Here is a 1092-nt window from a genome sequence, read left to right as displayed (position 1 = left end):
CATGACCTTGGAGACTTGACCTCTCTGAACACCTATTTCTTCCTATGTAAAAAAAAAAAAAAATTTATTTATTATTATTATTTTTCTTTCCTTTTTGTCTTTTTTTGTGACCGGCAACGGATCGCAACCCTCAGTGTCGTGCCCGTACCGGACCGGGACCGGCAACGGGATCGCAACCCTTGGTGTTGCGCCTGAGCGGCCGGTCTGTATGTGGGATCCGAACCCTCTGGCGGGAGCGCCACCACACTCCCAAGCAGCACACTGTAGCAGTGCGCCACCGGGCCGGCCNGTACATACCTGATAGGATTATTATGAAGATTAAGCCAGAAAGTTCTTACAAGCACAATGAGCTCTTTTACTATTTGTGAAATTAGTAAATAAATGCAATCATGAGTGAGTCAATTACTTTAGACACAATTTTTTCTTCTGTGAAATAGAGATAATTTTATTTCCTCACAGAATGGTAGTAAGGATTAAATGAAATAACACAGTTGATGAAAGTACTTTGAGAGCTGTAAAGAACTATTCGGAAACTGGCATTTGTATTATTATCTAATAATTACAGAGGATTTTTAGGACAGAATCAAGATTTTTCAGAGCCTTCAGTGACTAATGCAAGGGTTGCCAAAGGCCTTACCCAAGCTTTGGGCTTCTTCCTCAACCTTCCAACACTGGCCATAAAGGAAAATAGACCCCAAGGTCTATGCAGAACTGGAATACTACCCATTTAAACAGAACACCAATGTCCACATAATCTGGAACATCCAGAGAATTTAGGATGTACACTGATGCTGGTTAATTCTAATCATATTACAAAATCCATGGAACCCAAAAGCCAGAAAGAATTTTTGAAGTCATTTATTACAATTTTCTCATTTTATTGATGAGGAAACTGATGTCTATGGATCCCAACCAACCTGCACAAAATCACATATCAAGCTATTGACAAACAATTCAAGTCTCCTAATTTGCCATGTGTAGGTTTATATTAAGTTTTGCTTATATCATGTTCCCACCACCACGACCTCTTTAGGGTGATCTTTAGAGACAAGCCTGTATTCAAATTCCAGTTTTACCATTTATTAATTCTCT

This window comes from Galeopterus variegatus, unplaced genomic scaffold, assembly GCF_000696425.1.
Source record: "Galeopterus variegatus unplaced genomic scaffold, G_variegatus-3.0.2 Scaffold18291, whole genome shotgun sequence".
NCBI lineage: Eukaryota > Metazoa > Chordata > Mammalia > Dermoptera > Cynocephalidae > Galeopterus > Galeopterus variegatus.
The sequence above is the reverse complement of the archived record's forward strand: the minus strand, read 5'-3'. Positions refer to the sequence as shown.